Raw genomic sequence first — 20,527 nt, 5'->3', positions numbered from 1 at the left:
GCTGATGCCTTGTGGATGACCCATTACACACACACACACGCCCTCCAAATAAACTTTCAACTGAAGTTTTGAAATATCTGTATTATTTTTACACAATTGTGCAAATGTGTTCTCTCTCTCTCTCTATTTCTTGTCACTGTGTTGCTGCAACATTTGCAGTACAGTGGTACCTCGGGTTACATACGCTTCAGGTTACAGACTCCGCTAACCCAGAAATATTACCTTGGGTTAAGAACTTTGCTTCAGGATGAGAACAGAAATCGTGCTCCGGCAGTGCGGCAGCAGCAGGAGGCCCCATTAGCTAAAGTGGTGCTTCAGGTCAAGAACAGTTTCAGGTTAAGAACAGACCTCCGGAACGAATTAAGTACTTAACCCGAGGTATCACTGTACTTATGTTTGGTTGTCATCATTTTGAAATGCGGGCAAGCCTCAAGAAAGCATTTTCAACACCCAGATGGTTTTTTGGGTCAAGCCTGGCTACACATCACTAGAGACAGGCATGGTACTTTTTAGTTTACATCATGATCTCTCTACCCATTACTCATCTCTGCACAGCAGGTGTGGTGAACCTTTGGCCCTCCAGGTTGTGGTTGTTGTTGAACTACAACTCCCATCACCTGTGGCCATTGGCCATGCTTTCTGGGGCTGATGGGAGTTGTAGTTCAGCAACATCTGCAGGACCAAGAGTTCCCCACACCTGCTGTAGAGAAAACAGTTTAGCATGGTGATGCTGGAGCACTACAGTCGTACCTTGGTTCTCGAACATAATGCGTTCCGGGAGTCTGTTCGATTTCCAGAACTGTTCGGAAGCCACAGAAGCCACGTCAGATGTTCGGCATTCAAAAATCATTCGAAAACCGGAACACTCACTTCCAGTTTGGAACATGTGAGTTCCAAGGCGTTTGGCAATCAAAGGTATGACTGTACAGTGGTACCTCTGGATACGAACAGGATCCGTTCTGGAGCCCCGTTCGCATCTAGAATTAAATGTAACTAGCGACGGCGCATCTGCGCACACACGCGTCACTTTTCGCCGTTTCTGTGCATGCACATGACGTCATTTTGAGCGTCTGCGCATGCGCAAGCGGCGAAACCCGGAAGTAACATGCTCCGTTACTTCCGGGTTGCCGAGGAGCGCAACTGGAATGCGCTCAACTCGAAGCATATTCAACCTGAGGTATGACTGTATACCTGGGAGTAAGCGTCACAAAATTAGTGGCACTTGTTTCTGAGTAGACATGTACAGGATGCACAGTCAGCACCAAATTAAAACTATTTGGTTTTCCTTTAAATAAATCAAATAAGTGAAGTTCTTTATTCAGTTAGTGATCAGGTTGTATTGTTAATCATGTGTTATGTGTGCTTGGATTTTTTTGCTTCTTAAATAATTTTTTTGTATTATTAAGTTTTTACATCTAGTTTAAGGTACATAAAAGTAAAACATACATAACAATATTAATAATGAACAATAAAACAGCACAAAGAAGTGTGGGACCATCAAATTTTAAATCAATGACAGGTTTTTTCCTTGGTTTATGTGCTTTTTCATCAAACATAGACTTAACAAGCTAAATGTTGTCGAATCATAAAAAATTGCAGAGATTTGCAAAATCAAGTTTTACCAGCTAAAAGGACATGACCTAATGACAAAGCCTAAAATTAGTATATAGTTATGGAGAGGAAATCCTGCCTTATTTTCAGTAGCCAAGTTGTTCCTAGGAAAGCGCAGTTTTCAGTGGAATGATGTGGCAATAATTTCCAAGTCACTTTTTTGACAAATGTCTGCAGAAGGCTGCACAGTTCAAAGATTACTACATGTGGGTCAGCAGGGAATAATTTTGGCAAGAAAGTGAGGTCTCAGATGTGCTGTCCAGTTGGTAATTCACTGCAAAGAGAAGCCCACATCTTAAGGGCTTACAAAGGCCACGTGTTTTTGTGATAGTTTCTAGTTCCTGTCTGCCAGGATTCTCCAACACTTTCTCCTGAAAGACAACAGGAAATTTGTTTTGAGTTCCTCGCTGATGTGTTCTGTTACATTCCCCTTCCAGCCTCTGTAAATAATGGCTGGAATTGATAATACAGTCATACCTCGGGTTACAGACGCTTCAGGTTGCATTTTTTTGGGTTACGGACCCGGCGAAACCCGGAAGTACCGGAGCATGTGCAGAAGCGCTGAATTTGAGCATGTGCAGAAGTGCCGAATCACAACCCACGCATGCGCAGATGTGCCACTGTGGATTGTGAACGCTGCGGGTTGCAAATGTGCATCCTGCACGGATCACGCTCACAACCCGAGCGTTCACAGTACTCACAATTCTCCCCCAAGTTTGCTCCCTTCCTTCAACAGAGAAAGTATTGGAACAGCAGGGAACAGATGTTGCCCACAGAATCAGGCCTTCACATACTAAATGTGATTTGCTCCCCGGTGGCCTCTCGCTTCTGGTTAGGCAAACCAGCAAAGAGTTGCATCTGCCAATGGATATGAGAAGGTCAAGGCATTTACAATGTGAGACTTGGCTGATGTATCATTTGATTGAAATCAGATAATGGAATAAATTGAAATTTAATTATGTAAATATTTCTTTTGCTTAACCTAACACAAGAAAAACAGTTGAGGCAGGTTCGAAGATAACAACCACTATGTTGTCTTCGGTCACTTGCTAAAATAGCCAGGTAGTCTGCCCAGAATGAAATGGAAAAACTTCACCCCGAATGGAAAGGAATACGTAACTTAGCCATGCAGGGATATGCTAATCACTTACTTAACCATGTTGGGTTCACTCACTTATTTACTTTGGGGATTAAGGGAGAGCAACAGGATATTAGGGCAGTGTAAAGAAAACCTTAGCTAAGAAGACTTGGATAATATTTACAGATGCAATCCTGCTTGTGGCGCTAGACTTACGCAACAAGAATCAGTAAGTTGCCCCCCCTCCCCCTATGTTGCTCTCTGGCATTTAAACCAAGTGATTTAACTTTGCTCCAGTGCAATAGCAATTCAGGTAACAACTGATCTTAAATAACCCTGTTTTTTTAAAATGTGCTGCTGAAGCTTTCAGGCCCAGCCTCCCCCCACCTCCCCAATCTCTCTTTGAGGAAATATCCAAGCTTATGACATCTCACTTCTTTCATCATAGAGCAAATTAATTGCACACGCCAAATTAAAGTGGAGCTTCCGTTCACAGCAAAAGGCAGGAATCCCATGTGGGTTCTTGTGAATTCTCTGAAATGTGGTCTGGAGGGATCCAGGAAAGCAGGACATGATGAAGTGTGAACAGATCACAAACCTTCCAACATTTCTCTGATGAAAATAGGGGCGCCCTATTCCATACCCTCCAACGTTTCTATGATGAAAATAGGGATGTCCTATGGAAAAGTGGGACATTCCAGGATCAAATCAGAAACTGGAACAGCTTCTGTAAATCAGGGACTGTCCCAGGAAAATAGGGACACTTAGAGGGTCTGAGATCATGTGGTGGTGTAGTCATAGCACCAGTTCCATGTGCCTATTTCTAATTTCACTGCATGAGGAGGGGAAATGACTTCATAGTCTAAAATGGAACATGAATCTCACATTTGTGTCATAGACCCTGTAAGAAATGGTGCTGGACTGCAGAGATCGTGGTCTCATGCAACAGAGCAATTCCAATGTTTGTATGGAGGAGAAAGAATTATATATGCTTATTGATGGAGGACTATGTATCCCCATTCTTGGATTTTTTTGTTAATGAAAATGTGTTACCACAACCAGACACTGAAATCCCTTACCCAGTGAACAGAATGAAAGAACATAGTATATGGTAATTTGTACCTAGGACTTTTCTTCTAGAAAAATGGTGCCAGAACTCACCATGAAGTTGTTACATTAAGTGCCACACCTTAACCAGTGCTTTTCTTCTAGAAAAAAAACATGCTGGTACTGTGTATCATTGAGTACCCCCTGAAAAAAAGCAATGTTTGTACCAGACAACCGGAGGAATTTGGCCTGACCACTAAAAGCAACCTATAGAAGGTGTTGCAGGGGGAGGTTGTACCTTTTGAATGAAAATGGCAGCTGCAGCCACAAGTCTGTGTAGATAAAAAACATCATGTGTTCATCTGCGTTGAGATGAGCTCAACCACAGGAACACGACATCCCCCAGAGAAGTAGCAATGGCACGCATGAATCTGTCTGGTGCTTTTCCTGTGCTGCAGTCAGTGTTCATATCAGGTAAACAAATGAACCGCACTAAGGAAGGCTTAGTTACCAAATGTTCTCAAACCCCTGTTCTCAAACTCTCTCATGGGGAACTGAAAGTCACTTGAACAGTCTGAGATTAATCCATTTGGTTCTGCTCTGAGACCAGGCTTATTTGGGTTTGTTTTCTTCTGCTCCATCAGCTGTTACTGCTGCAGGAAGAGGAAATGGGAACACTAGATCGGGGGCAGACATTGGTCTTTCAAATTTCAGTGGCGCCCTGTGCAAAGCCAAAATTTGTCACTGTCCCTGCTTCTCACCTTCTGTTTCTGCTCAATTCACAACATCAGGGGGTCAGCAACCTTTTTCAGCCGTGGGCCGGTCCATCGTCCCATGGGCCGATCCATCGTCCCGGACTATATTTTGGAAAAAAAATATGAACGAATTCCTATGCCCCACAAATAACCCAGAGATGCATTTTAAATAAAAGGACACATTCTACTCATGTAAAAACACACTGATTCCTGGACCGTCTGCAGGCAGGATTGAGAAGGCGATTGGGCCACATCCGGCCCCCATGCCTTAGGTTGCCTACCCCTGCACTACATTGTAGTTTCAACACTCTGCAGCGCCCCCTATGCTCAGCTTCCAGTGTGGCAAAACTGGCCACACTACCCTAAATCTGCCTGACAAAATTAGATGCTACACCACACAGGGGAAGATTCAAGAACTAAAATCTAGCCCCAAAAGCTTCCCATTTGATGCCTGCTAGCCCTTTTCCTGAATCTAGATCTCTACCACCCAATCCTCATGGACACTCTCCTGGTTCTGATGCCTCCTGGGGTCCCAGATTTTCATCCCTCAATCTGCTAGGTCCTTCCCCCTGGATCAGTGTCTTCCGGCTGTCCAATCTCCCAATCCTCTACATCATTCAATCATGCTGTCATGGGCCCTTTAGACCAGGGGTCGTCAACCTTTTCGGAGCTGTGGACAAATTTGGAACCTGGAGCACTGGTCACAAAATGACTCCCGTGGGATTGGGTGGCATAAGACAAAATGGCTGCCACATCTGAAAGAGTAGGAAAAGAGGCATGACTGCAAAATGGTGCGGACATGCCTTCCTCCTCAATAGGGAAAAGGAACCTACATGAGCTTCCAACACACTCTTTCACAGGGAGAAGCTCTTTGTTGCTCTCTTGTGTTCAGAACAGACAGCCCTGACCTATAATAAAATACGGACATGTTCAAGAGGGCATATTGAGCCGGAACAAGCAGGAATCAAGGAAATGGTCTACTGCATGTTGTGGATTTCTTAGGGGATGTATACTGGGATAAGATAAGATAAAACTTAATTCACATTAGCCAATAGCCATAGCAACAGTAAAACATTACAGTATACACAGAAAAGGAAATTTGATATAAGAGCACAATTTAAAGTCCTGAATCAGCAGACAGTTAGTGGCCCTTATTCTGATTGCCCCTGCTATGAACCTAGCAACCTTTGCTGTTATCTGCTCATTTTGATCTGATAGAAGAAAGGATATTGTGGCAGTGGTTGAGCACCCTGGGATGGTTAGTACGAGTGGGGTGATGATCTCATTCCTCATGTCTTTGTAGAGAGTACAAGACAGGAGGATGTGTGCGGCTGTTTCGGAGCTACCATCTCCACAGGGACAAAGACGTTTCTCAGACGGGATCTTTTGGAATCGACCCTCAAGTACCGCAGATGGCAAAACATCCAGTCTTGCAAGTGTAAAAGCACGTCTCTATTTTGAGATAATAAGTTTGTGCAGATATGGGACCAGAGAATCAAAATGGAGAGGTGGAAAATGAACATACCAAGGGCAGAATTTCCTTATAGTGGCCAGGTTGTTCTGATGCTCGATATCTTTTAGACGTTGACCAATTAGACTGTTTGCTTTAGTAGGGCCCATAGTGAGTAGGTGTTGTGGGGATAGGCCACAAGAGTGAAGTTTTTGATAGACGGTTTTACGCCAGGCACTTTTATGAGAGTCTTGAAGTACTAGGGATAGTAAACTGGGGGGATTTGAGTTTAGGCAGAGCCAGAAGTTAAGAGTTCTTTGCCAAGTCCATACTTCTACTGAAGGGAGACTTGCCTCCAGTCTCAATGATGCATTTGGGATGCATGGCGGTACACACGCACGCACGCACGCACGCAAACACACACACACATTTATGCATAATGGAAATGTAAAGAGAAGAAATCCTCTTGCCTAAGGGGGGGTAGGCATAGCGTTGAGAAGGGAGGCGCTGTCATAGTTTTGCTATGGCATTTCTTTCCGTTGTAAATATGGGCCTTCCACTGATTCACATTCATCTTTCATCACTTTCTCTCCCAGCTTCTTGCATTTTGAGAGTGAAGGCACCCAGAAAGCTGAGTCATTTGGGGGCACATACATTATGCAGACAGAGCTGGGAATTAATGGATCTTGCACGGGTGCTCTCATTCCACAGCTAGTGAGTAAGACAGTGCGGAAACCTAATCACAAGTGAATCTCTCGGAAAGGAATCTGGCAAGGTGTCTGGAGTGTGTGGCATAATGCAACAAGAACAAGCAGGGATGAAGATGGCTAATAACCATGTATAGTTAGAGGAAAAGTGGAATGGAGTCTGTTCTGCCCCTGATTTCCCTGTAGGTTAGTTCTGTTAAGTTTATTTGCTCTAATACTACAAGCCATTTCAGATATTAATGGCACTTCACAGTGTTTCTAAACCATCCCCAACTCCCACATGGCTTAGAATGGTTGTTCTCAACTAATATTCCATCTTCATGCCCTTTTGCTTTGACATGCACAAACTAATGTTGATTTCATGAGCTGGTGTGCCTGGCTAAGAGAAAGAGCTGCATATCTATTTGGGAAGCTTCTGGTTTGAATCTTATTAGGTAACCACAGGGAAGCCGCATTTTATTTTATTTCATTTTTCTTTGTATGTTGGTTGTTCTGGAACTCCGTTAACCTTGCTTCTTCAAAAGTTTCCTCCTAGTTGCTACTGCTGCTGCTATTATAACTATTTTCAGTTTATTTATTACTTGCTGTTCACCTTAAGGTCCCAGAGTGTGTTACAAAAATAATGCAACATTAAAAACAATTCAAAATAGTTCATTTTCATCCTGCATATTGCATTGATGCTGTTTTACTTGGACACAATAAAGTTGTTGTTTTAAGTGAGGAGAGTAGAAGAAGAGAAACATGCTCTGACAGAGAGGACATGAACTTCATCCAGTCAAAATGTCATAAGTTTATCTCAAATGTGTGGGATAACCAGACTCATGTAACCAATATATTGAATTAATTCATGAAGGAGTTAATACCATAGAGTAAGCAGTCCTGCTCAGCTTAGCTATGTCAACTTCCCCTCATCTTGGGAAGAACTAGGTAATCATGCCTTTGTTCTCCCCTAGTCCATCTAAGAAGCTCAGGTCATGGCTCTCATCAACCACTATTGAGTTCCTTTACCCAATAATCTAGGAACTTTCACCACTTTGTAACTAAGCTAAGTTTTACTGCTTGTGGAACTATTCTGAAGCATATGCACCCAACCTTAGGAAACTTTGTAAATAAACCATTTTTTAAACTTACCAAATGTGTAGTCTTTACCTATGCTGCGGGAAGAGGAAAGCTTCGGAAAGAAACTTTTTAACGGGATATTTTGGACCTCACTTGTAAAAAGCAAAATGTAGGTTTTTACAGCCTACATTTCTATGCTTTACTTTGCTGCATATTTTGTGGTGACAGCACAAAGTTCAAGAGTGTGGATTGGGTATCCATGATGTAATGGTATTTGGCATGCGAGATGTTTCACAATATCAGTTCTCTCCTTCTCTGCCTCAGGAAATTTTCTGCAAAACAAAGCATTTTTTTAAAAAAAGAAAAAAATCTATTCCATCTTTTGGCCTGTCTATCCCATTCTCAAACTTGATTTTCACATGCAGCAAAATGAGAGTAGGGATTAAGGGGAAGGCTCCTGAAGTGATAAAAGGAAATGCATCACTTTAGAATGTAGATCAGGGATGGCATTTTTCAATGCCTTGCTATGTAAATACATTCATTGCCATGGGGGATATTATTTGTTTAGGGACGTGGGTGGCACTGTGGTCTAAACCACTGAGCCTCTTGGGCTTGCTGATCAGAAGGTTGGCGGTTTGAATCTGTGCGATGCGGTGAGCTCCCGTTGATCTGTCCCAGCTTCTGCCAACCTAGCAGTTTGAAAGCACGCTAGTGCAAGTAGATAAATAGGTACCACTGCGGCGGGAAGGTAAACAGCGTTTCTGTGCACTCTGGTTTCCATCATGGTGTTCTGTTGCGCCAGAAGCGGTTTAGTAATGCTGGCCACATGACCTGGAAAGCTGTCAGTTGACAAACACCGACTCCCTCTGTCTGAAAGTGAGATGCACATTGCAACCCCATAGTCTCCTTTGACTGGACTTAACCGTCCAGGGGTCCTTTACCTTTAGCTATTACAGTGGTACCTTGAGTTACAAGCGCTTCAGGTTACAAATTCCGCTAACCTGGAAGAGTTACCTTGAGTTGAGAACTTTGCCCCAGGATGAGAACAAAAATCTTGTGCCAGCGGCACAGCGGCAGCAAGAGGCCCCATTAGCGAAAGCACGCCTCTAGTTAAGAACAGTTTCAGGTTAAGAACGGACCTCTGGAATGAATTAAGTTCTTAATCTGAGGTACCACTGTATTTGTTTGTTTTCACATGGTGGAGCATTCAGAAGCAGCACCCCTGACTCACAGCACAAAGTGGTATAATATGTTCTACTCCTCCATTTGGCTACATGTTTGGTCCAGGCCTCAGTTTGAGTAGGAAAGCTGTTTTGGAAATGCTCATGTTTTCAGTTAGCACCTGTTTCCTCTAATAACGAAACTAGTTTCTATTTCCTTTAAACATTTCGCTGGGGAAGGAACTGTCTGCATTTTATCTTTTCAGGTCATATCAAAAGACATAGCCGCTTCTAAGAAATCACTTGCTTTCACAGAGCATAGCTGGGCTCCCAGGCAGGAGTTTCAAGGTGCAAAGCTTTTCAGTGGGGTTATTCATAGCTGTCATAGTCAAACTCTGCTAAAATTTACCGCAAATTCTAACAAGACAGGTTCGCACCACCAAGTGAGTGGGAAAAAAACAACCAACCCAATCCTGTGAAAAATGGAAGGATGTGGCAATTTCTGTGAAACCAAGTGCAGGTTCACATAATCCAAGCCTTTGTGATCTGCCAAGTTCAATGCATCCCACAAGCCGTCTCTTGTAGCATGTCAAATTGTTGACAAACCCTCTGATTCTGCAGTCGCAGCAACTAAGAGAGGAGGACTACTGAGTTCCTGGAGGGCCTCCAGGTAGCATGCTGGGTAATGTTCAGATAAAGGAGATCTTAGAAAGATGTTCCGGAAGGAATGAAGGATATGCTTACACAAGGCTTAGAAACAAATATGAACATTTAAGCAGATCAATTATGGGGCTTTCTGTGGGATCAGGTGCTCATATGCAATCTCTCTTTGGCTCAGAAATTTTGTTTCTCTGCAAAATAACAGATTTAGATAACATTGTTTCATCATCGCCAATTTTGTAATTTCAGGTAGGTAGCCGTGTTGGTCTGATGCAGTAGATATATATATATATATATATATATATATATATATATATATATATATATATATATATTGTCAGGGAACTGCCATCGGAAGACCAGGAGGTGAAAGGGCTCACAGAGGTTGGGAGAGACTTATCAGCTGAGGAGGGGACCAGCAGGGGGAGAGAAGGAGCTCCAAGGGAAAGTGAGTCGGAGGGATGGCTCAGAGACACTTCCAGCGAAAACAGTGGGGAGGTTTCAGGACCTCCTATAGGGACACCCACTCCTCGCTGGAAACTGTCGCGCCGAGAGTCCAGAAGGCGCGTTTCCGTTAAGGAGTTTTTATGCTGGAAGAAATTCCGTAAACGCCCACTGTCGGAATCTACCAGCGACTGACGGAGCCATGCTTAAGGAGCTCCGTTACAGACAGAGGTTTGTGGACTTAGCCAAACTCTGAGGGACTAGGAATTTCACGCACAAGCAGCTCATCATCCCATCACACACACACACACACACACACACACACACACACACACATATATATATATATATATATATCTCCAGTAGCACCTTAGAAACCAACTAAGTTTGTTCTTGGTATGAGCTTTCATGTGCATGCACACTTCGTCAGATAATTTGCTGGTGTAATAATTGATACAGACTGCAGTGGCAATAGAAATTGGGGAAAAACAAAACAAAATTACAAACAAAAGGAGTCATACTACATTTCTATTTTACGGTGAAAGAATGATACGTGGTGAAATATTATTGATCACTTTCTCATTCCAAAATTGAATGAACAATGCCCATCCCTTGATTCATTTTTCCTGCTAGGTTTCACTTTGTGCTTTTATTTTAGATGTCCATTTAGCCTGGCGTGTCCAAAGTCCGTCTTGGGGGCCTAATCCGGCCCGCCGATCAATTTAATCCGGCCCCTGTGGCAGTATATGTCCTAGGGTAAAATCTAAAAAAAAAAGCTCTGAAATGTTGCAGAGATGGTATATCACACCTGTTCAAATACCAAAACTATATGGAACAGGCTCCAATAAGCTCAACAACTTTGGGGTAAAACTGTAAAAAAAAGCTCAACCTCATAGAATCATAGAATAGAATCATAGAGTTGGAATAGACCACAAGGGCCATCGAGTCCAACCCCCTGCCAAGCAGGAAACACCATCAGAGCTCTCCTGACATATGGTTGTCAAGCCTCTGCTTAAAGACCTCCAAAGAAGGAGACTCCACCACACTCCTTGGCAGCAAATTCCACTGTCAAACAGCTCTTACTGTCAGGAAGTTCTTCCTAATGTTTAGGTGGAATCTTCTTTCTTGTAGTTTGGATCCATTGCTCCGTGTCCGCTTCTCTGGAGCAGCAGAAAACAACCTTTCTCCCTCCTCTATATGACATCCTTTTATATATTTGAACATGGCTATCATATCACCCCTTAACCTCCTTTTCTCCAGGCTAAACATGCCCAGCTCCCTTAGTCGTTCCTCATAAGGCATCGTTTCCAGGCCTTTGACCATTTTGGTTGCCCTCCTCTGGACACGTTCCAGTTTGTCAGTGTCCTTCTTGAACTGTGGTGCCCAGAACTGGACACAGTACTCCAGGTGAGGTCTGACCAGAGCAGATACAGTGGCACTATTACTTCCCTTGATCTAGATGCTATACTCCTATTGATGCAGCCCAGAATTGCATTAGCGTTTTTAGCTGCCGCGTCACACTGTTGGCTCATGTCAAGTTTGTGGTCCACCAAGACTCCTAGATCCTTTTCACATGTACTGCTCTCAAGCCAGGTGTCACCCATCTTGTATTTGTGCCTCTCATTTTTTGTGCCTCAAGCATGTTCACTTCATCAAATCTGGCCCTCTTTGAAAAAAGTTTGGGCACCCCTGATTTAGTGGTTAATGTAGTTTCCCAAATTTTCTTCATCCATTCTGTTATATCTGGAGAGTTGTTTTTGTTCCATTTTTGAGCACACACTAATAAATTTGGAGTAAGCTAATAAATTTGCCCCCACTTGAAAATCCATGCTTCTAACTTCTGTTTGTATCCTCCAGAGCAGAACTGTTTCAGGTTTCTAGGTAACGTATATCCTGTTTGAAATGGGCTCCACTTTTCTCACCCCTCCTGCAGAATATGTAGCTGTGTAATCTTTAAAGACGATGTATGTTTGTGTAAATATATTACACACTGTGTAATAGTAGCCACCCTGATAAGCAAGGAAACAGATAAACTACATTCAGTGTCTGGGCCCGAGCCAACATATGAAGCGTAGCAGTAACAGGGCATGAGATGAGTGTGGAATAGATTATTAGCCTTGAACTGCGCATGCTCTGTCTTGAAGATAAGTTTTATAACTTTTCCCCAACTGGTCCTCCTCCCTCAAGAAACTGTGGTGAAGAAAGGTCATTATCAGTCAGTCTGTGACTAGAGAACTGACAAAAACAAGTTTTGGCTGGTATGATTGACAGGATAGGCAATGCATTTGTTTAATAGTGAACTTAATTAATTTCTTCTTCTTCTTCTTCTTCTTCTTCTTCTTCTTCTTCTTCTTCTTCTTCTATTTATATGCTGCCCATCTGACTGGGGTTGTCCCAGACACTCTGGGTGGCTCCCAACAAGATATCAAAACCAACAAAACCTCAACCATTAAAAAGTTCCCTGAACAGTGCTGCCTTCAGATTACTCCTAAATAGTTGCTTATCTGTTTGACATCTGATGAGAGGACATTCCACAGGGCGGGCCTGGTTCCCTGTAGCTTCACATCTTGCAGTGAGGGAACTTCCAGAAGGCCCTCAGAGCTGGACCTCAGTGTCCAGGCTGGACGATGGAGGTGGGGACCTCATCCTAGGTATTGTGATCAAACCTATTTAACAGACTCCATTAGAACCTCTCATACTTACTATAAATAAATAATTTATATTATTTGTTATAACATGCTAGTTTAATGACTCTCAAACATTGGGCTGGGACTCACCAGCAGACCTTAGGCCACCTTTGGTTGAGCCTCAGCGCCATAGCATGCCCAGTTTCTCCTCACTTTCCTGCCATACCCCATAGCCTTTTGGCTGGACCAATGCCAACACTAGCAACTCCTTGAATGTTGTGTAAAGGTGGCAAGAGACAGAGAAGTTTCTTGACAGTGGGGAGAGGGAAGTTCTCCTGCATATGAGAGGAAAGGGTCAGAGGTGGAGTTGAAGAAAACTGGAAAGTGCGATAATAGATCAATATGTACTATTACTACTATTAAATAAGAGGAAACAAGAGAGAAAACCTGTTATTCAAGTGGGGAAATGATTGTGAAGAACCAGGAAGGAGACATGAAAGGAACTGACAGGGTTTTTGTTTTCTTTTTGCATGGATGGAGAAGGTACATGTTGAGTGTGAAAAATGAGTGGGAGAAGTGAAAATGTTATGAGTGGCATGTCAGGGGTGGGAAGGGAAAATACAAAAGCAAAATCCCTTTCCATTTAAGCACATTTGGGTCATCAAATTTTGCCTCAACTTGGGAGGGTGAGTCACAATCCCTCCATAGACACTGAGCAAAGCTGAGGAATGGAACTTTTTGTCACAAGGAAAACAAGGAAATTTAGCAATTTCCAAAGAAAACTGGATTGACCCAGAGGCCTCTGATTCTGGTTCGTAGTCTGTAGTGTAACATTCAATACCTGCCTTTCATGTGTTCATTGCAGCTTAGGGTTTTAAAAGTAGAGGAAACGATGGAATTCCATGGGATTCTCTCCCACAAGAGGTAGAAATGGCCGCCAACTTGGAAGGCTTTAAAAAGGATTAGACGAATTAAAGGAGGAGAAGGACATCAAAGGCTACTAGCTATGATGACTATGTTCTACTTCCACTGTCAGAGGAAGTAATGTTTCTGAATACCAGTTGCTGGAAACTGGAAATTGCTGCACTTGTCGGACAATAAATGTTGGAAATGTAAAGAGAATGAAGGTACATTCTTTCACCTCTGGTGGACGTGCCCAAAGATTAAGGCTTTCTGGGAGAAGATTTATAATGAAATAAAAAAGGTATTTAAATATACCTTTCTGAAGAAACCAGAGGCCTTTCTCTTGGGGATGGTCGGCCAGTCGGTGCTAAAGAAGGACAGGACATTCTTTATGTATGCTACAACAGCAGCAAGAATACTCATCGCGAAGTATTGGAAGACAGAAGAACTACCCACCGTGGAAGAATGGCAGATGAAAGTTATAGACTATATGAGACTGGCAGAGATGACCGGCAGAATCCGAGACCAGAGAAAAGAGACAGCGGAAGAAGATTGGAAGAAATTTAAAGACTATCTTAAGAAACATTGTAAAATTGTGGAATGCTAAGACATTGTGGATTTGGAAAATATGAGGTTGTATGCTGTAACCATTATGCAATATGAAAAGAAAGGTCAAAATTATTTATTAGAAATTAGGGAGGGATTTGTTGATCAAAATTAATTAGGGATTGGAATGCAGTAAGGGGAGGTATGAGGAGGTCGGGAAAATAAGTTTTATGAAAAAAGGGTTTGAAATTATACATGTGGTGTTTTTTTGTGTTTTGTGTGTGTTTATGTTTTTGTTTTTTGTTGTGATTTGTGTCTTTATAATGTGTGAAAAGCTAATAAATATCTTTGAAAAAAAAAAGAAACTGGAAATTGCTGGAGGGGAAAGTGCTGGCGCACTCAGATGTTTCATGCAGGCTTCTCATAGGCATGTGGTTGGCCACCGTGAGGATATGATGGTGGACTAGATTGTTCACTGGGCTGATACAGCAGGACCGTTCTTGTGCTCTTATGCACCTGCATAGTGAGCAAGCTCACCTGCCCCATCACTGTCTCATCCCCCTCCCAGCGACTTCTTGAGATGGGACTGAGAGCCTGTTTTAGGAAACTAACTTCAGGGGGCTTTGCTGCCAAATGGGAGGAAAATAAGGAGGATGTAGCAGCAATGGAGTAGCCGGCTGCTGGTGGTAGAATTAGCTGCTGCTGAGTTACAGACACAGACACACTAAAAAAGAAAAGAGAAAACTCAAAGATTGCTTTCCGCAATGCTGTGAGTTTTGTCCCCAAAGGTTTAGTAATCAAACAATGAGAAGTCCAGTGATGAATTTGTGTTGGTGAACTGACCCATAGCTAAGTCATGATCTGTGGCAGGCATAGGCAAACTCGGCCCTCCATATGCTTTGGGACAACAGTTCCCTTCATCCCTCATCACTGGTCCTGTTAGCTAGGGATCATGGGAGTTGTAGTCCCAAAACCTCTGGAGGGCTGAGTTTGCCTATACCTGATCTGTGGCAACCACTAATGATCTTGCCACTTTGCGCTTTTCTAATGGTGATATAGTATAAGATGTTCTCGTCATTTATCGTTAGGCTGAGATCCGCAATTCAAAATAATGTGCTTAGGTACAGTTTTTTGAAATCTCATGGTCCTTGATCAAAGTGACAGACATGTGAGTTCCCAAATATCCGGATATGTTATGTGCTACATGAGCGTATTGTATGGTTTCCTGTAACTTGATGCATTGCTGTACAGGAAGTACATTCAGATTACTAGCCTGTTCAGGCTATTGACTAGAGATGCCAGGTTTTATATGAAAACCACAGGATGCCAGTTATTGTAGCTGAGAGGCACCTGTTGGCAGACTACCTGACAGGCAGCCAGATTTACTCTCAAGGGAGCAGCTTCTTCCTTATTTCTAGACTAGCTGTACAGATGATCCTACCCAACCAGGGATCACACAGTGAATTGGATGCCATGACAGAACTACACACCCAGTCCAATGTCAGTATGGGGCAATGTCACTGAGGGCAAGGTGGGAGCTACAGTCAGCTCCACTGGAGCTAGGACAACAATCCTCTGTGTCATGCAAAGGAACTGGCATGAAGATCACACACATCTTTACAAGGATCCTGTGATCTCCAAATGCCCAACCCCAAAGGAAACTGCCTGCTATCTGAGTGATTCACTCTTCTGAACTTGCCTCCTCCCATCCATCTGGCCTCTTGTGGCTGTGGGTAATTCTGTCACATCTCTGCAGTGGGTGTGATTGGATCATTTGCTGCCGATGCAGCAGAATGATTTGCCCTCAGAGAAGCAGTGGTGCTGTGAGGGTAGGACTTCGAGGCAGGGCCCCATGCAGCAAAATGAGCAGACAGGTCCTTGAAGGCAGCAGAGGTAGTTTATCATATTTTTAAGAAAGTGAAGTACAGTGGTACCTCGGTTTTCGAACGTCTCTGTTGATGAACATTTCGGTTTTTGAACACCTTAAACCCAGAAGTGAATACTTTGGTTTTCAAACACCAAAGTCGAACATGCCATGCGGCTTCTGCTGAGTGCAAGATCCTGAGGCCCAGCTGTTGGCTATTGAGTTTCCGGTTTTCGAACGTTTCGGAACTCAAACCGTCTTCCGGAATGGATTATGCTAAAAAAAGGTCTTTAAAGAGAGGGATACATAAGACCATTTGAAGTGTCACCTGTTCATTCTGGGAGGCAGGGAAGTGTGAGAGGGGTCATGGACTGGTCCTGCCCCTCCATGGCTGTTGTGTGATGTGGCCACATCCCCACTACGCACACATGTGCACACCCTTCAACTGTCCTGATTAAATTGGGATATTCTGGGATTAGGGCTTTTGTAATTCTAGGACTGTCCCCGGAAAATAAGGACACTTGGAGGGTATTGAGAAGAAGCACAATAGGAAAAGCACAGCTCTAATGACCTCTGGACTCCATATATGACTGGGTTTCAAAGCCTAAGGCAGTGATGGCCAAACTTGGCCCTCCAGCTGTTTTGGGACTCCAGTTCCCATCATCCCTGACTGGTCCTGTTATCTAGGGATGATGGGAGTTGTAGTCCCCAAACAGCTGGAGGGCCAAGTCTGGCCATCACTGGCCTAACGATTACACAATGCAGCGAAGGTGTGGAAAGGGCCCATTTAAAGCAAAACACTTTACATGTAATGAAAGAGCAACATACAAGATAACAAGGGGTTGGTAAATTGAGGAAGCACTACTTGCATGATGCATTCTTGCTGTTCACCATATACACAAACTGCGTGCTCTATCTAGCGGTTTGCAAAGTGAAACCACTAACTAGAGGATGGTAGGGAAGAAGGAACCGAGATGTATCTCAAGGGGCCCATGGCATGCAATATTTAAACTAATCAGATGCTTTTGTACGCAGATTCTGTTTGGCTTGTTGTTGTAACGATATCCAGGCTTTAAGACATTGCTTTGTCATTGCTCTTTTCATGCACAGTGAGTCCTCACTAGCGGAACTCTGTGGGTCATCTGGTTTGGTCTTAGTATCTGTTGCTATGCAACATTCAAAATATTAGGGAACTGCATTAGAGCAAAACAAAAGAGCATGTGCCATCCCGTTACAAAGCAGAGCATCTGGAATAACTTCAACAGGTCTGCCTCAAGTGATATTACTGAATTAAGTAATTTACTTTTACTGCCCTGACAGGTTGCATGTGATGGAAGGCAGTTGTGATTGTGAAAGTGTTTTCCTGATTTTGGCCCCCCTTTCCCCCTATGTTCTGCATGAGTAAATAGACACTTTAGTCCAGGGTTCCTCAAACTTTTTCAGCAGGGGGCCAGTCCACTGTCCCTCAGACCTTGTGGGGGGCCGGGCTATATTTTTTGGGAAAAATGAACGAATTCCTATGCACACTGCATATTGTATTTGTAGTGCACAAAAAAACAGGAAAAACAATACAATACTTAAAATTAAGAACGATTTTAATCAACATAAACTTACAAGTATTTCAATGGGAAGTATGGGCCTGTTTTTGGCATTTTCCTGCGTTTGGACAACCCCGTGTATAAAGAGACCCAGAGATGCATTTTAAATAAAAGGCCACATTCCATGCAAGAGCACCAGGCAGGCCCCACAAATAACCCATAGATGCATTTTAAATAAAAGAACACATTCTACTCAGGTAAAAATACCAGGCAGGTCCTACAAATAACCCAGAGATGCATTTTAAATAAAAGGACACATTCTACTCAGGTAAAAACACCAGGCAGGTCCTACAAATAACCCAGAGATGCATTTTAAATAAAAGGGCACATTCTACTCAGGTAAGCCATCCCCCCCGACTCTCCCCTCCCTTCTCCACAGCACCGGATAAGCCCCAGTGCTTACCTGTGCCTTGCGAGCAGCAGAGGCTGGCGGTGGCAGGACAATGAGCAGTGCATGAAAGGGCTTCGGAGAGGGGCTGGCAGCCACAAAGCCCAAATCTAGCCTGGCGCTGTGGGTTAAACCACAGAGCCTAGGACTTGCCAATCAGAAGGTCGGCAGTTCGAATCCCCGCAACTGGGTGAGCTCCCATTGCTCGGTTCCAGCTCCTGCCAACCTAGCAGTTCGAAAGCACGTCAAAGTGCAGGTAGATAAATAGATACCGCTCCGGTGGGAAGGTAAACGGCGTTTCCGTGCGCTGCTCTGGTTCGCCAGAAGCAGCTTAGTCATGCTGTACGTCAGCTCCCTCAGCCAATAAAGCGAGATGAGCGCTGCAACCCCAGAGTCGGTCACGACTGGACCTAATGGTCAGGGGTCCCTTTACCTTTTACAATGGTGCCCACTCGAGCGCTAACGCTGCTGCTGCTGCTGGTACCAACAAAGCCCAGCCCCCTTCCTCTTGGCTCTAGGCAGGGCGGAGAGAAGCCAGGAGGAGGGAGGGAGGAGGAAAGAATGCTGCTGGCACCAATCAAAGCCCAGCCCCCTTCCTCCTCTAGGCAGGGTGGAGAGAAGCCAGGAGGAGGGAGGGAGGAGGCACCAGCACCGCCACGTGAGAGAGAGGTAGGGAGAGGGAAAGAACGCATGCGCTGGCACAGCCCAAATGATCAGATCCACCCCGATCCACACAGTGATTCCCAGACCGTCCATGGACCGGATTTAGAAGACAATTGGGCTGGATCTGGCCCGCGGGCCTTAGTTTGCCGACCCTTGCTTTATCTGAGCATGGTTTCTGATAGTGAACATAGGCCTATGTGAGAGGAGGTCATCCTTAAAATAACCTAGGGCTTTGAAAGTTGCATACCATCAGCATATTGATGGCACTCAACCTCAGTCCCTCAATGAATCTCCCAACAGTTTCAAGTCCCATCTTTGGTGGATAGCATATAAATGTACCATGGTCAATGACACTAATGAGATGTTCAGCAGAAACAACAGAGATGCAGTTCCTGCCCAGTTCCCAGCATGTCATCCACCAAGGTAACCAAGAATTGTCATAGAATCATAGAATCATAGAGTTGGAAGGGACCCCGTCAACTAGTCCAACCTGCTGCAATGCAGGCATTTCAGTTAAAGCATCCATGGCAGATGACCAACCAATCTCTGCTTAAAAATCTCCAAGGGAGGAGAGTCTACCATCTCCTGAGAGAGTCTGTTCCACTGTCTAACAGAGATCTGTCAGAAAGTTCCTCCTGAGGTTTAGCTGGAATCTCCTTTCTTGTAACCCGAATCCATTGGTTTGAGTCTTACCCACTAGAGCAGGAGAAAACAGACTTGCTCCATCTCCCATGTGACAGCTCTTCAGATATTGGAAGATGGCTATCATATCTCCTCTCAGTCTCCTCTTTTCCAGGCTAAACATACCCAACTCCCTCAACCGTTCCTCATAAGGCTTGGTTTCCAGACCCTTGATCATCTTGGTCGCCCTCCTCTGCACCTGTTCCAGCTTATTCATATCCTTCTTAATATGTGGTGCCCAGAATTGGGAACAGTTGTCCAGGTGTGGTCTGACCAAGGGAGAATAGAGTGGTGCTATTACTTTCCTTGACCTGGACATTATACTTCAATTGATGCAGTCTAGAACAGCACTAGCTTTTTGCTGCTGCATCATACTGTTGACCCATGTTAAGCTTGTGGTCTACTAAGGCCCCTAGATCCTTTTCACATGTACTACTAGCAAGCCCTGCGTCCCTCAACTTATACTATTAAGCTTGTTCTTCCTGTCAAAGTGTAGAACCTTGCATTTGTCCCTGTTGAAATTCGTAGTGTTAGTTTGGACCCAGTTCTCCAATCTGTTAAGGCCATCTTCAATCCTGATTCTGTCTTCTTGTTGTTGTTACCACTCCCAGTTTTGTGTTATCTGTGAATTTCATTAGCATCCCCTCAATTCCTTCATTTATGAAGGTGCTGAACCACAACAGGCCCAGGGCAGAACCCTATGGCACCCCACTTGTCACTTTTCTTCCCCAGAATGATGAGGAACCATTAATGAGCACTCTTTGGGTTCAGTCAGTCAAACCAGCTACAAATCCACCTAACATTTACCTCATCCACCCCACATTCCATAAGCTTTTCCACAAGAATATTATGGGGGACTTTGTCAAAAGCCCTACCAAAATCAATATACACTACATCCACAGCATTTCCCTGATCCACCAAACTCATAACTTTATCAAAAAAAAGAAATGAGATACATCCGGCATGACCTGTTTTTGAGAAAACAAGTGGCAGATTTCAACAGAGCAGATAAGGACGAAGAAATGTCAAATCATAGATGAAGTGATATAGCACTAAAAAAAATCTAAAGCAGTTGGAAGGGTTCATGTTGAGAGTTTTCAAAGACATAAAAAGGAAGCAAAACAAGTGGATATTGGACAATTGCTAACCAGAAACTCAGGTAGTTTTTGGTGCTATAAACCTGCCACCAAGCGCAAGTGTCTATGTGTATTTTAGTATCTGTGAAATGCTTGATGTCAGTAATGTATAACTTGAGAAAAAGAATAGTTACTTTTAAATTTAGAAGC

The sequence above is a fragment of the Podarcis raffonei genome, chromosome 6 (genome assembly GCF_027172205.1).
Source record: "Podarcis raffonei isolate rPodRaf1 chromosome 6, rPodRaf1.pri, whole genome shotgun sequence".
Classification (NCBI taxonomy): domain Eukaryota; kingdom Metazoa; phylum Chordata; class Lepidosauria; order Squamata; family Lacertidae; genus Podarcis; species Podarcis raffonei.
The sequence above is the reverse complement of the archived record's forward strand: the minus strand, read 5'-3'. Positions refer to the sequence as shown.